This window comes from Triturus cristatus, chromosome 12, assembly GCF_964204655.1.
Source record: "Triturus cristatus chromosome 12, aTriCri1.1, whole genome shotgun sequence".
NCBI classification, from domain to species: domain Eukaryota; kingdom Metazoa; phylum Chordata; class Amphibia; order Caudata; family Salamandridae; genus Triturus; species Triturus cristatus.
In genome coordinates, this window is record NC_140595.1 from 583,391,935 (window position 1) to 583,408,063 (window position 16,129).

The 16,129-nt window shown below is 46.2% G+C and overlaps 1 protein-coding gene across 1 annotated transcript in view; it reads right to left on the reverse strand.

The window, feature by feature from the left end:
* LOC146776314 (IST1 homolog) overlaps nt 1–12,771 on the reverse strand; it is a 159,104-nt gene extending 146,333 nt beyond the window's left edge. Inside the window, exon 1 of the mRNA XM_085639972.1 lies at nt 12,515–12,771. The gene's annotated coding sequence lies outside the window, so the exon portion shown is untranslated. The remainder of the gene's footprint in view (nt 1–12,514) is intronic.
* Between the last annotated feature and the right edge of the window lie 3,358 nt (nt 12,772–16,129).

Here is a 16,129-nt window from a genome sequence, read left to right on the forward strand (position 1 = left end):
TAACTGCTAACTCCTCCTCTGCTTCCCCATCCGGAAGAGGTGCTAAATAAAGGAGTACATTTGTGGAAAAGTGAAAATAGATGCAAAGGAGGGCAGACATAAATTTCCCAATACCCCACCCGCTGGTGATAGGGCTGCTGCACTGCCAAGAGAACACGTGAGGCATCAGACAGAATGGGGCACGCCCACACCATGGCACTGTACTTCATAAAACAGCCCTCTGCCGGGACAACCACTTACCCAAGGGCATCAGAATATCTTCAGCGATGGCAAGGTGCGTGGAGGAGGGAGTATAACTTTAGTTCGGAGTGTAACTCACGACTTATCACCTATAATAGAGAACCGACAACAGTCCGCTCTCGCGCTTGGTTTGTGCTACAAGACTTTCTGTCGCTTTGTAAGAAATGTAGTAGCAGCTTTTTAACATTACGAGGCCCCGTCCTACTTTGGGGGTTCGGTGATTGGCTTCCGTGTAGGCTTCTCTTTGAAAGGTGAGGCCCAGCCTCGCCACTCGCTAAAGAGTGCTGTAGCTCCGACACCTTGTTTTCGGCGCAGTCATTCTACCGGGTCTGCAGGAATAATCAGGATCCGGCAGGTTTTATTACTCGCTCCCTAATTCACAGGTTGCTTGCAGCCACCTACCCTTTTCTGGAACACTAGCGACCATCTCAGCCCTCACAATTAATGGTGTTTCGTTCTCCTGACAGCAGGCACCACGCCCGCTGTTATTTCCAATCCTCAACTGCTGGCCCTTGCCCTGTCTAATGCAATAGATTTGCCCTGTCTTGCTGTCGAATGCTAGATAAATGTTTTCGGAGACAAAGTACGCCGCAACAGGGCACCCACAGTAAGCATGTCTAGCATCTCATGATACCACCCCCCTAATGACAAAGAAGAGGTGAAAGGGACGAGAACTAAATTAAATCATGTGGTTTCCCTATTGCAAGGCGGTGGATGGGAAACAGTGCCTGGATTTCTGTGGGGATAGTCTTACAGTGAGAGAATTCTAAAATGTTTTTAATTTGTCTGCCCATGCAAAATACGTTATTGTAGGTAAAATATACTGTGGTATAATAAGCGCTCAACTGATTCAGGGGGCATAGCATGAAAATAGTTTTTCCTTGGTCTTTTTTGCATTTTGCTATAAAGGGGGCGTGGTTGAACCAATGGGAAGCGGACTGCTGCATGCCAAGAGTAGGAAATCGACTGGGGGAATGAATGAGCTGTTTGACAAAGAGCTTTGCAAGTGGACATGGTGCTCATGCGTCTTAATTTTAGTAGCAGTTGATAGCTATTTAGTGGTTTTGCTACTACGTTATTTTGTAATTTTGGATGGCGTTGGGACCCGAGCCAGGCACAGGTGTTTTATTAAATGTAAATCAGAAAGATTTTTAAGTACGGACTACCAAAGGTAGGGGCTCTTAGAAGGTAGGGCGGGTGGTAAATCGCCATCAATGATAGTAAGGATGCACCACCCATCATCCGTAGGAGTCAAGGAAGAAAAGTATGGATCCTTTCACTGGTGGGATGACTGATCAAGGGTCGTGCGGGGGAGTGGGGTCTGTATAGTGGAGTAGTGACTAACCAGGGGTAAGAGAAGCAGCTAGGCAGGCGATGTGGCATCTATAGATGTAGCATAGATGTCAACATTTCAGAAAAGTAAAGTGGAACATTTTAAGGAAATACTCGGAATAATGTATTTTCCTCATTGACTTTTACTGTATCGGGCAATTTCAGGCAGGATACAGACAAAATTAAAACCTTTTTTACTTACAAAACCGGGAGTCTGGCCTGAATTAGGTCTAATGGCATGTATAATGTAGCTAGGGAGGGGGTTCAGCAGTTGAGCCCCTATGTTAGGGACATCTGTTGTGAGTAGAGGACGATAACTCCGAAATCAGATCACGCTGTTGGTTATGAACCCTCCTCACGCTGAACTCATATTCAGGCACTGTTGTGGTACATCCTTGGACCTACATACCCTATCAGCCCCCAATGTTCCGGGCGCGGGAGGGGGCTGGGCCTTGCCTGGGAAATGTTTATGTGTTGCCTCATACAAACCTGAAAGGCAGAACATCCTGGGACCCGGGCGTTGCTGCTCGTATGCGGCAGCCAGTGCGGCCAATGCGAGAGTGAGGACGTCAAGGAGGCAGCCAGTGGCAAGCCGGAGCGGTAGGTGTGGGTGGGGCCTGTGGATTGTGTAATGCTAGGCTGCGCTCTTCTAGGTCTGACGGCCATGTTGGATTTTTGTGGTGAGGAGGAGAATGTCAATGGAGCTCGATGGGCCGCAAAGCGAGGGTCTAGGGGCTCATTGTTAAACTCTACCCAATTTCGGGGAGCTCTTGCCTTCTGACTCTTAAAGAAGTACTGTGGCGGTCTGAACGGCCCATTCATTTCCTGGAGTCAGATCCCGGGGTTCCCACCTCAGGATATAAATGCATATTTTCATAATATTCGGCCTATCCAAAAACAAGCTAGAATTAAGTAATAGTAACGCCTACTCGCCTCGCATTTTACTTGTAATAAGATACTATTCCCGAAGATGTCGCAGGAGGTAGATAAACTCAACCAAAATGAACAGTCTATATAACGTTAATAAGTGACACTCCTTTTCAATTGCAACTAGAATATACAAAGAAAAAGTTAATAGCGATCCACCATCGAGATTCATTTAATACTTACGTGCAATTAAAACATTCCCCGTTTACTGCCACCCAGTACCTTCGGAATATACACATTCACCTGAGAAAAACGTGTATCATCTTCCTGATAAATTTAATATACACATTTAATTATGAAACATTGATAGCATCTTTACGACTACAAATCATTGGCAAAGTCTGCAATGCCCAGGCTATAGAGCATGATTTAAAGGCAATGGATGAGCCAATAGTGCTTGTTGTACAGGGGGGCGGCGGCGGTGGCGAGGTGTGTGCGCGCGCGTTAGGCAGCCGCGGAGGCGGTGAGGGGGGGTCGGCAGCGGTGGGGTGTGTGCGCGCGCGTGTGTCTGTGTGTGCGTCTGCGCAAGCGCGTCTCAGAAGCGCATTCACAGACCCCGACCCCAATCGCTATCGCTGCGCGTGCCCCGGTCTGTCTCCCTTGAGAGGCATCTCGGCGACAATAGGTCTCGAGAGAGAGACCTAAAAAGCATCCCTATGGTCTCTGCCTTGTACCTCAAACTGAATTGTGTAGTATTCAAAGCTGCTATGTGATTACAAGTACTTTCTCTTTCTTAAAAGATAAGCACTACACTGGAAACTGACTTTATTGTGTTTGTCGAATGATTTGTGAGTTCTGACCTGGTGCACCCTGATGCTACCTTCATAAGAAGGCTGTGGTTGCTCGCACTTGCTACCCTAAGAGTTAACTTCAGGAGGGGGTTGTACTTGGCCCAATGTAGACAGCCACAGCATGACAAACCCCAAGACACCTGAGGTAAATGACCTCAACCACCGTTTTTCCAGCGGCCCCTGAAAGGGGTCTAACACTTCCTTGATACACTCCTCCTGCTGAGTAAGCATTAACAGAAGGCCATACTCTAGAGCTTCACTCATTGCTTAATGGGGTAAAAGTTCAAAAAGATTCAGAAACTTCAGCAAACATTAGGGCTCAAGGTTGACTTCACACCACCTATAAAGCGCAGCACAGAGTTTAAAGAGGAGGGCAAATAAAATGAATGGGATATGGATTTCAGATTTTTTGCTAAGAAGAAAATTACCAGGTAGGGTTCGTCAGCATGGTGAATGCCATTCTTGGAGGAAAAACTCAACCATAGCTGGCTCAATGAGTCACGAGAACTACTCTTGTTGAGTTTTTTCCATTCACCAAATCTCATACAACTACTGGAAACATCCATGGAAGTAGTGGGCAAAAGCTGTTGTGTGTCGAATATGCATCATATGGAGGACATGACCTGAAGGTGCCCCGACGTTCAGAGATGTATTCATGTAGCAACATCACAAAATAAAAAGATGGACAGAGTGTTGAAACTTTTACAAATACTCATCCCCAGATCCAGATTTGGGTATAATCCCTTGCTATTTTGCTCGCCACATCACCCCAGGTTGGACCCACCTATATGCAAATCAGTCTTGACCCTGCTCCCCATGGGAACAGTCCAGCCCGAACTGCCAAGCCAGGTCCTCCCTGGATGGGAAACAAGCATCCTGGGACCGGTTTCGGGGTATCACCTCTCATCAGCGTCATCATCACATACAATAGTACTGACAGACTCTGCGGACCGACTTGTGGACAATCAGATGTCAACTGCACTAAAGTTTGCTCCAAGTTGTTAATATACAGGTTGAAAAAGAAATGGGCCAAGATACACCCCTGTCGAACCCCTCTCTTTATTGTGAACTGTCGGGTGAGTCTCAGATCCTTTGTGTATCGGACAGCCGCCTTGGTATCTCTGCGTAAGTCCCTCAGGAAACATATAATGTCCGGACTAACTCCTAGGGACAACATGATCTGTCAGAGCTTAGATTTGTTAACCCGATTGAAAGCTGAGGACAGATCCATAAAGACTAAATAAACAGTGACAGGACGTGCAACAGTGTACTTATTAAGTACCAGGTACAGATTTAAAATTTGATCCACTGTGGATCGACCCGAACAAAACCCGTATTGGGCATCAGACATGATATTATTGTCCTCTGCCCGAATAGAGATTCTATTGAGGACGATCCTACCTACCACCTTTACCACTAAGTCAAGTAGGGAAATAGGCCTATAGCAGTTGTATTATCCTGGACTCCCTTTTTGAAGACCAGTACAATTATAGATAGGGCCCAAGAGGCCAGACAACTGGACATGGCTGTGGCAATAATAACCACAGTGAGAATGGGAGCCCAACTGTCCATCTTTGAGATATAAAGGTCTGGAGGAATCCCGTCAGGGCCCGGTGCCTTCTTCGTTAACCCTGCTATACCTTCCCTAACTTCCTCTAGTGTAAAAGCTACATGGGGAATTCCCTTGCCTAAACACAGATCTACCTTCGCTGCAGAAGAGGACAAAAACATATCCTTAAAGTGCCTTACCCATTCGTATTCCGTGTTGTGCGAATCCAAGAGATTGGTTGCATCTCCTGCCAAGAAGGGATTATTGATTATGCTCTAGAACTTCGAGCTGTTAGTCAGAGTGCTGGCATCTATAAGATTTGCCCAGACTACATCTTTTAGGGCAGATTTACGGGTGGCCAAAGCAACTTTAGAATGTTTACGACAGGCTTTAACAATAGAGGGGTCTCTAGGTTTAGTGCCAAGGGCTATTCTCAGGCTCTTGGAAGCTCGAGAGCATTCAGAATCATACCATCGCAGAACTGCAGTGGGAAGCTTTGCCACCCGGGCCTTTAATAAGCTCACAATTGTGCCTGAAATAGCCTTAAAATCCCCCAAGTTATCTGGTGGCTCAGTCAAGCAGTCTATACAGGTTGCAAACTCCTTGTAACACTGGGAAAGCAGCGAATCATAAAACTTGTCGGGGAAGTCTGAACCCACTTCAGTCTCCTCCCACCATCCATGGTTGACAGCAACCCCCTAACTCCCCCTATTTATTTGATTGGCGCAGGTCCAACAAGTAGACATACACACAGGATTAGGATCAATGTACTCACTCTCCTGAATAAAAAGTCTGATATAAAAGCAAAGAAGGGAGTGGAAACAAAGATAAATTCAATAAGCGATGTACACCCTCTACCAGTGAAAATGGGATCAATATCATTGTTCTCTGGGGACAGCTTATTCATAGAACATTAAATCGTGCTCATATACAATGGCATTCAGTAAATCGCCCTGTAAGGTGTGCTCCTTATGCAAGCCGAAAAGCTGTGCACAACCTGTGTAATCAATACCCCCTCGACTCGGAGCCCCACACAAATGGATGTTAAAGTCTCCTGCAATCACAAAATTAGTGTGGCTCTGTTTTTTCAGACTCATATTTCTCAAGAGGGAGCCCAGTCGAAAAATGTCAAAGAGTCCATGGGGATTGCTACACAGTTACTACAGATGTCCAAGGATACGAAACTGACCAAACCACCCTTGGCTCTACTTGCCTTTGACGGTATAGCTGGTACAAAGAATGATTTAAAGCCCTCCAAGAAAACATTATCAGCAATAGTCCACGTTTCCTGCAGACAAATTACGTCATACTTTTTAATAAAGAGCATCAAGCTCGGATCATAGAACTTGCTCGCCAATCCTGCGATGTTCCAGGAGATGAATTTGCATTCAGAAGTGGCCCGAGTGGCCTGCCCTATGGGCCCAATAGGTGACTGAATCAAGAGGTTTTTGGGATCAGGGTTTACGCTAGCAGGCAGTCACAACAATCAAGTGATACCAATGGGGTAAACCTGTTGAATGTGTCAATACCAGATGCATCTAACTGCCGTGGCCCCCGGTCTAAGGCATTAGGTCCATGCGGAATCTTGGCTCCGGGAAGGTGCTAGTAGATCTGTGGCCTATAAAAATAACCCAAAGGGAGGGCCCTGATCGTTGAAATGGGTCCCATGTTGGTAGATTGCGAAATCTAGAATGGTATTCTTTCTACTATGTAGTGGTTGTTAAAGGTAATAACGTTACAGTCACCATTCCACGTCTTCGTGGCCCTTCCTACCCAGGCTATTCTCCTCAACATGATGACTTGGTTTTCCACCCTCGATCCGGGGGGTGCATTAAGATTCAACTAATGCACCACCTTGTTCTTGAGTTGACCAAAGTCTTCTTTAGCTCCCACTGGGAGCTCTGGGACGTTAACAAGAACTATTACAATAGGGGTAGATTCCGGTGGTAAGTGGAGAGTATTTCAGTGTCATGAGTAGCTGTTGGATGCTTCTTTACCAGGGTTATTTGCCTCTTCGCAGAGGGCCGCAACAGTTACACATGCTGCTACTCCATGAGTATACTTAGCATAAGGACAAACCTCATTCGATCTTATGGACTGTAGTAGTGGATAAGTAGCTAATAAAGATGAGCGACGATAAATGGGAGTGATGTGAGATACTGACTCCAGTGGGAGTTGGCACTGGGCCGGATGGCTTCTACTGTTGTGCACCTGCATACTATAGCTCGCTAAGGTTGATGAGTGGATGGGACAGAAAGAACAGAAGGAACGAGGGGCCTTCCATCCACTACCTCAGTGTCTACTTGGAAAGACAAATTCAAGGTGGAAAGACACCGTTCCAGGACTGATAAACGTTTAACCATAGGGTCTAATTTGCGACCTATGTGTTACCGGATAGCACTTATTGGTGTATATTCAATGATGTAAAAAAAATAGAAGGACCTTCTAGAAAGGCAAGCACATCATTACCTATACTTTCTACCATCCCCCTTTTTAACCATACAGACTAGAGGCCTGAATAAAAAGAACTTTATCTACTAGGTAGGTATTTTTAATCTCACTGTCCACATAAGACCCCCCTCCTATTTATTTTCACAATTTTTACATCATTTAATGTACATCAAAAAGTGCTTCCAAGTAACGCATAGGTCGCAGCACACCCCATTCCGCAGTGGAACAGGATAGACCCGATGATGAAGCATGCCACCAAGGGGTAACCCTGTAGGGTGAGGGTTATATAAGAAAACCTACTGTTTTCTTTATTCTTGTGGAGGGTTAGTCCATACTAACAGTTGGGCTCTTTTTGGTTTTAATACACCCTCTATATGACCACTCCCTGTGGAAAGTGGGCATGAACATAACACAGAGAGCCTAATTCCACCAAAATCAGGATGGTGGGATTCTAAAAGTAGTGTCCACATCAAGTAGCCCACCCTAGAGGTGGCATTACCCTGAGAGGAGGCCACGCCTCCTAACTAGATCTTTTTTCCACCTGTCCTGGTGCCAAATGGGCCCAGGTCAGGGGGTGGCACCTCCCCTCTCTTAGGAAGCCTTGGGTTGCATATCAATGACGGCAGAGGCCTTTGAAGCCTCCTGGCTTGATATGCTGATTACTTTAGCTAGCCTGCTTGGAGGAAGTGACAACACCTACGGCCAGAGCAGGCACTGTTTTTGCCCTCAGAGAGCAGGGTCGCACCTGCAGATGGTCAGAAACGTTTGAGGTGGCAGGCTGGTATGCACGAATCAATCACCACAACAGTAGTCAGTAGGTTTTTAGGGGGCTCCTCTAAGGTGCACTCTGGGTGCCTGCATTAATAAATCCATCAGTGGAAACAATGTGGGCTTCATAATATAAGATATTTGCTATTAAACATCTCTAGTTTCAGAGAAGCCATCAAATAGCTGGTGAACTCGTAAACACCAGTGTCGAGCACATATACTTAAAATGGCTTTCCTGTTCACTTGCAATATCTAAGAATCGACTTAGACATCACAGGGGCATATCTGCTCATTCAGATATGTCCTTGCATGTAGTTTAGTGCACACCACCATAAGGCTGTAAGGACTGCTGTAGGGGTGTCATATCTATACTGCATGCAGTGTCTACAGGCATGACACAAAGGGGGTGTGCCATGTTGTGTCTGCACTTTTCTCTGCACCCTGGCACGCAGCCTGCAATGGCAGTTTGCATGTTGGTGCTAAGGGGTCCCTAACGGTGGCAAAATACATGCTGTAATTCTTAGAGACCCTCCTTAGTTTCCTTGTCCTAGGTACCAGGGGTACCATTTACTAGGGACTTACAAGGGGTGCTAGAGGTATTGCCAATTAGGAAAATAATTGTACAGTTTTAGGGAAAGAGATCTGACACTCGGGACCTGGTTAGCAGGAACCCAGTGCACTTCTGTCAAAGTTGCATTAGATACCAGGTAAAAAGTGGAGGTAACCGTGTCAAAAAGGGACACTTTCCAACGCCGCTACAGTAGAGACATCAGTTTGCTTGTAAAGAAATCTTGGCATGACATTTCTGTAATGTCTTTATGCTAAGGTTCCAGAGAGTAGACTTGTATTCTAACAGGTAGCTCTAAGACCAGCTCTGGTTCTGGGCGACTTCTGCCTTTTGCTTAATCCACTCAGACTGGTCCTGCCATAGCCATTGTTGTCAGGTGCTAACCGGAAGGGGAAGTGGAGATGGGAGTCTCTTATAAAGTGAAACCCAAAACAAGGGTGCAAAGGAAAGGGAGGATGTCCATTTGACTTCCTTTTAACCTGTGAGGGTTCCAATGAACAATGGGATAGGAGAAGGCAGGGGAAACTCCCTCAGCTACAAAGGGATCCTGTTGCCTCTACCCCATGCTTTAAGACCTGATGCATTACAAAGAATCTCTGGAATGTCTTTGAAGAATTCTACAATTCACATTGCGGTATGGGGCTCTCTCTAAATCTTCATCTTAAGTACCACTCAGATGTAGAACAAACACAATGGATTCCAGTGTGACTATGGTCACATGTGCCACACACATCCTCCAGTCACATCCTCTGCATTCAGCAGTGATGTACAAGCAACATCCATATCCCACATAAAATAGTGAAGGACCTGTTTGTGCTGGACTGAAAGATCAATTTTAAAAATGAAGGGAAGGGTGTTAAATGACCCTCCTATGCAGAAACTACAGCTGGTCCCCTACAGTCCAGGCAGCTGATGGAAGTCATGCACGTTAGGGAGGGAAAACATGGAGTTCACCTCTGGACTACAGAACCCTGATCTCTGTGGCAATCCATGTCACAGAAAAGTATTGGGCACACATGATTGATAGTCATGTGTGCCAAGACACGGGTCAAAATCCTGCAAAACTTGGGAGGATGACCAGGCAGGTTGCACATGCTCCAGAGTTATGCAGGAAACTTCTCCATCCCAACACCATTCCTAAGCTGTTCACCTGTTTCTCTGATTATGAAGTTCGCTAGAGGTACCACCATACTTTATTGTAGGGGTTGAAATATTTGTGTGGGGTTATGGAGAGTTTGAAATCTACCATTTATGTTTGAGGTTCTGCAGCATTTGAGATCTATCAATCAGCTTTCTCTACTGTTCAATGGTTGGTTAGCAGATAAGTTGCCAGAGTTGTTTGGGTAACAAGTCTGGAGAATGACTTGCGCTAGTTGTGCAATTGCATGAAGCTATGGTCAGGTTCAGGTTCATTATTCCAATGGCTTCTACGTTTGGTTCACTGTCCTGGATAACAGTGACTCTGTGGTGTTTTTATTTTTACCACGTTCCTACGGTTGTGAACGCCAGATGTGCTGCACTGGGCGGGTCATACTATTCTGCAAGAAAGTGTTGTGGTTCTAAGGAGGGGGAAGGGTTTTAGTGACCTTCTTTGTGCTCTCTTTCTCTTGCTCTACATGGGATGCTCTGAGTGTCACTAGTGGGTGACTGGCCATTAGGCCACAATGGAATGAGAGGGTGAGTTTGGCATTGCCCTAACCTTAATGTGGCATTCCTCTAACCTACATACCTGTAGGAAATAAAAAAAAAAGCTTCCTTGTTTTCGTCTTCTGACTTCTGCCTGCAGAGATGAATCCTTTTTATATCAGAGTTCCTGAAAGCTCTAAATGATTGGGGGGGGGGGGAGAGATCAAGTGGTGTTCCTGAAGTGTGGGCATGGTCTGATAGTAATAGAGCAGAGTAGGTAACAAACAAAAAACATTTAAATAAAACTTCTAGATGGCACAGAGCTTGTGAGTTTAATTATCCCTCTCTTGTAGGGCTTGGGGGGATTCTCATCCAATATACTGTCCTAAAAAGTAGGGATGCAATGGCTAATTCTACAACACAATTTTGCAAATCAATCAACTAAAATGTCATATACCTTACTGGCAGTACTGAACAGAAACTAGTGAAATACCACAATACTTCAGAGCATAGCACACCATCTAGGAGCATTATTTCCTAGCAGTAGAAAATCATATGCATGAATGTAAAATGTGCGCTGCCAGTCTGGTTCTGCAAAAGAGATATAAAGGAAAATGGATTGAAGCTGATGGTAAGAGGATATAGGAAAACAAAAAGGGCAAAATGGGATTGTGAAGGGTGAAAGAAGTTATGTAGGAAACTATAATAGGAGGGTTGGTAATATATTAAAAAATCAGGAGGGACAGGTGGACAAAAGGGATGGTGAGGTAGCAAAGAGGCCATGAAGGGTGCGTCAAGCCGTAACGAGAAGAAGAAAGGAGACTTATAAAATAGACTGCGAAGTAGAAGCGGCCAAGAGACGAGAGTAACTAAAACAAAAAAACTCACGAATGATTAAATAAATAGACGAAAACCACATGTTCAAAACTGCAGAAAGAGAGATGGAATTGTAGTGGAAAGAAGGTTGGTAACCAGAGAAGGGGATAGAAAGATGATAAATAAAACTACTTGCAGAGAGGCAAAACTACATGGGATAAGGAAGGAAAAAACAACAGTCAGCAAAAATGTGATGGAGAAAACCTCTGCTTCCCTTTTTGGAGACTGCTTGAAAAAAAGTGGGACAAGGATGAGCAAGAGAATATTAGATAAGCCAATAGAGTGCCTTGGGTCCTATTGCAACGAAGGAAAAGGGTCACACTGCCCGACTGGTTGAGGAGTAAAAGGCATAGATGATGTGCAGTACGCTAAGGGCAGCCGTCTCACTCCATGTCATCACAGACAGCGTTTCCACTCTTGGACTTTTTTATTTACAGATGACAGCTATCAAATATTTTAGTCCAATTAGTTAGCAAAATGAAACTACAATACCCAGAAGGCATTCGGTTGTCTTATGAAAGTCTAGGACTGGAAACAATGTGATGGCACAGAGTGAGGTGGGCACCTGAAGTCTGTTCCTTAGAGCCCTGGCACCACCAATCCTGCTTTGTTAATGACAACTACATCCTCAGTAGTCCTTGAGCACCTCAGCTGGACCACGAGAGCAGAAAACACATTACAAATGAATGAGAAGGGCACGTCCAGGAGTATTTCCGTGGAGCAAACACAGCCGGCAAGCAGCGACCCACTCAGCAATGAGCGGATGAAAGGCGCATTTGTTCTCAGTCACACTGAAACATGTAAAGCGAGCAGGAGACCGAGAGAAGGAGGAAACGGGCAGGAGAAATGGACATGAAGAAAAAGGGTCGAAGGGAGAAAGGAGGAAAATGAAGAAAAAGTGGGAAAGATTTTAGATAGAGAAATAGAAGGCGGGGAGAATTGGTTGTTTATATATTTCACATAGTTCCCCAATTCCTTGGCCTCTTCGCGCTTTTGGGAATCTCGGAGCGCAGATTATCTTCAGATGGATAAAGACAGAAGTAGAGAGTGTGGATGAGAAGAGGAGACGGTGGGCCTTGACGGGGGGCGGGGAGAAGTTGACAGGCAAGGCAGAGAGATGTCATACAAACTTAGGAAATATACGGAAGGGAGAAGAGAGGGGCGGAGAAGACCGAAAGAGGGCAGGTAAAAAGATACATGGGACCGTTGGGGAATGTGAGAGGAGTATATAAGAAAGGAAACGTAGGAAAGGAGGACGACCCTGAAAGTTTCCAAAGTTTTACTAGGACAAAAACATAAACATGGATATGGGGAGGGGTGACTGAAACTTACAGAGCGCTGCCCTCATGTGTACATAACATGGATGTTGCAATAACCAGCGCCTACCTGACACGGCTCCCGGCAACCAGTAATGACCGGCACCCTCGCTGACTGACTGACCCCTTGCCGAAAACGATAACTATCGGGCCGGCTGGACTGCTGGAGGCCGCAGCCAAAACTCCTGCGCGCTCCTCTCCTCACCCAAAACTTCAAAAACAAGTCCCCATGGACTGTGGATGTCCCAATCCAGGCAGACACGCCCTGTTTAACGTCACAGAACGCACCGCATTCACAGGACTCACCCTGCAGGTCTGATGGAAAGGTGACGCAGCCTACCCCACACGTGCAAATGTATAAACAATGATGTCACCACTGAGCCACGCCCGCCTCTTCACCGCCATCACGCGCCTGGCCATGATCCTGACCCATTGCTATGAGTTCCTGGGTTTTCAGCAGACAGAACAAGGCGTACCGAGGCTTGCAGGCCAATATTTGGAATGAGCAGGTAAAACTACAAGTTCTAGCGTCCTTTGTACCATTGACTGAAAAAACAGAACTGTCATGAAACTAACTGGCAGCTATGCTCCCAGTGAATTACTTAAACGTCAGTACCTTGCACTCTGTGGTCCAAGAAGATAGGGATAAGCAGTTCATGAAGTTGTGCCTTCTCTATGCTTTTTGGTGTAACAAAAAAAATACAGTGCAGTAATTAAAATGGCATTGCATGAATTACTCTGATTTGACAAATGACACAACTTTGGGTTAACCAGATGACCCCACGTGTAGGGTGTCAACATCATGGCTGCATGTAACAGGGAGGCCATCTTTCCATTCCTGAGCTTTGCCTTTAAATATCAGTTGTAGTCTTGGTTCATTTTATTTGTGTTAATTGGTCCAACACACCTGTAGGTAGATGGGAATTAGGGGTATAACACAAGCCCCCGCAGTGCAGGGGGCCCTCAACCTCCAGGTGGCCCCCTCAGCACAGCCCTTCTTCCGGAGAGCTCCTGATAGAGTCTGGGGCCCCTCCACGTACCTTGCAGGGGCCCCCTCAATTATCGTTACACCATTGATGGGAAATGGGTTTTTGTTGCAGTACCCATCCCCACCACTTTTTTCCCCGGTATTGGATGCAACTTTGACTGAAGTATACTTGGTTCCTGCTAATCAGGTCCCTGGTACCAGTGTTCTTTTCCTAAAAATGTTCAATTTCTTTCCCCAATTGTCAAAACCTTTAGCACTCTCTGCAAGTTCCTAGTAAATGGTACCCCTGGTATTTAGGCCCTAAGGTACTAAAGAGGGTAACTACGGGCAGCAGCACAAATTGTGTCACCCTAAGGAACCCCTCACCAAGCATATGCAAGACTGCCATTGCAGGCTGCCTGTCTTGGTGCAGACAAAAGTGAAAACACAACATGTCACACATCCCTGTGTGCCATGTACCCTAACTCTGCATGTAGATATTTGTAAGTCACCCCTACAGCAGGCCTGCCCACTGTAAGGCAGGGTGCTGAATATTACATGTGAGGGCATACCTGTATGAGCAGATATGCCCCAGTGCTGGTCAGTCCTATTACTGCCAGAGCAAGTAGGCAGGGAAGCCATTTAAAAACATGTGCTGGACACTGGCGAAAACGAGTTTCCCAGCTACATGATGGCTTCACTGAAAATAGGGATGTTAGCTACCAAACATCTCATATTGATAAACCCACACTGATTACAGTGATGGATTTATCAATACATGCACCCAGAGGGCACTTTAGAGGTGCCCCCGGAAAACCTGCCAGCCTCTGGTGTGCTTGCTGACTGGTTTCTGTCAGCCTGCCATCCGAGACACTGTTTTGACCTCCTAGGTTAAGAGCCTTTGCTCTCTTGAGACCAAGAACAAAAGTCTGTCCGGGAAAAGTGTGTAAGACCCCCTCCCACAGGATGACCTGCTGATTAGCCTTCCTTGCGGGGCAAGCCTCAATGGACTGCTGCCTTTGAAATGCAAACCAGGCTCCCCCTCACAGGAGAGTAAGCTGACCTCTTGGTCCAGGGCCCCCCATGGCACCTGGGTAGGTGCCAAATATGCTTGTCAGGTAGGTGTGCTACCTCCAGGCTAGTACCACCCCTAAGGTGGGCTACTGTGAGGTGGACACGATTTTTCAGAAGTAGCCATCTCTGTGATGGCATGCTTAGGAATTTTGGGACAGGGTTAGGCCCACTTCCCATAAGAAGTGGTAATATAGGGGGCGTAGTGATCCCAAGGGTCAGCAGCCCATTGGCTACTACCCTACACTCCCCTAACACCTCTAAATTCAGTATTGAGGGGAGCCCCTGGCATCAGAGAAGGAGATCCTGATGACCTAAGAAGAGAGAGGACACCGAAGAGCTGTAAAAGCAAAGAGGAGAGAAGAAGCAGCTGACCTGGTATCAACTCTGCTAACCTTTCTGCATCCCTCGCCGTAAACTGTGCCAAAGTCGACTCGTCCTGCAGCTTTTGACTGCAGAACCGTTGGAGGACTGCCTGCCTTTGATAAAGACCCAAGACTTCCTGTTAACAGTGGACCTGTTCTCCTGCACCCTGCAGGAACTCCGAAGCAAAGAATCTGAGGCCTCCGGAACAAGCAAAACCCGACACCTGAAGCAACCACTGCACTGCGCCCGTTGTCCCCTGGCGCGAGTTGAAGTGTGCCAACAGTGTCAACAAGGTCCCCCAGCCCTCCAGAGCTCAAGTCCATTGTGGTTTTGTCCCTCGTGGACTTCCTGATGCCACCTGCAGCCTGTGCATACAGGCCCCCTCAACCGCAACTGCTCCCAGTAACAAAACCTGACAGCTAAAGTCACCTCTGCATCCGTATAGCCTGGACCATGGAGAAGAGGACCCCAGGTATCCCTACATCTCCAAGCATCGCAATACTTGAACCCCAACCACCCCGCCCCCCCAGTTGGTTCAACCCGACTGGCCTTCCAGGCAGAGCCTGCAGTCTCTTTTCGCAGTGACCGATCTCCATAGAAACCTTTTGGGCTCCCGTCGCTGGTTTGCACCCTGTACCCGGCTGCCTCTGTGCAGCTGGTGGTGTACTGCTGCTGCTCCCTTGGACCTTCCCCACCACTCACCTTAACTTCTGGAGATTAGTCCCGTAAGTCGCGGTACTGTACCTGTTTGAAAAACGTTTTCTTTCTTCATTGGATAACATTGCAGAGCTCAAAAATTGCAGTGTCAACTTTTTAAAGTGAAAAGAATTTAGATTAAAAAAAAATACTTACCGAACAATTTTTCTCTGATGCCTAAACATATCTAAAGATACTTGTTATTTTTATAAATTGGTGTGGATCTCCTTCTTGAGTCGTGTGTGTCATTTATTAATTATTGTGTTTATTTGCAAATGTCTTGCACTCCTCTGTGTTAAGCCTAAGGCTGCTCGACCACACTACCCCCTAATAGAGCAAGTTGGGATTGCATAGCAAGCCCCTGTCCACTCTTAAGGGAATCTCTGGACTCTTTACATGGTCTATCAGATTCTTGATACATCACACAAAGAGCCAGCTTCCTACAATGCCTGATAATGATATGTAAAAGCAATGTTCAGGAATGGGCATGTGGTGTGTCAGCAACGTGGAGCCATCTGGTCAACTTATGCATGTCAAAGGTACACCACATTGCCAGTCCTTGGCTTTAATTTATCAGGTCAGTAT